Here is a 697-nt window from a genome sequence, read left to right as displayed (position 1 = left end):
TGTGAACAGTGAATGAGTCATTTAAGGGAAGAAAAAAAGGGGCAGGGGGAATTGGGTGTATACACACAAATACTTGCATGTGTGCACACATACACTCACAAGCATGCATGCACATATATACACACACATACTCATTTAACAGAGATGTTCCTGTTGTGGCCATCCCATCCTTTATTCAGACCTGGTGTATCTAGGATTATATTAACTAATGTGTCCTTCCTATTTTTTAATTGGTAGTTTGTTAATTAAAGAAGATTTGCTGCTATTTCTAGCAAATCAAGCAACTATATAGTGCTTTGCCATGTTGTTGTTTAGTCCTGGGTCAGTCTTGATCATGAAAACTTAAGTACAAAGCTGTTCCTGTTGTGACCACCTCATCTAGTTTACAAGAATAGTGTATTTAGGACTATATCATTCAATGCATCTTTTTTTTTTTTTTTACAATTGTGTATGTCTGATTGAAGTGAAATTTGGCTGCTATTTCTAGGAAGTCATGCAATCACACAGAGGCATTCTCATGGGCTCACACCTGCTGCTGCTGTTGCTGTTGCTACAGTGAAAGAATTGGTCAAAGAATTGGTCAAAGAATTGGTCATCTCTAGCCTCTTTGAAAAAAAAATAAATAATAGAAACAGTCCCCCCCCCTCCAACAATGATATAAAAAAAAACAAATAAAAACAAAAAACAAAAGAAGATA

Source organism: Octopus bimaculoides, chromosome 26 (genome assembly GCF_001194135.2).
Source record: "Octopus bimaculoides isolate UCB-OBI-ISO-001 chromosome 26, ASM119413v2, whole genome shotgun sequence".
NCBI classification, from domain to species: domain Eukaryota; kingdom Metazoa; phylum Mollusca; class Cephalopoda; order Octopoda; family Octopodidae; genus Octopus; species Octopus bimaculoides.
Note: the sequence above shows the minus strand (reverse complement) of the source record.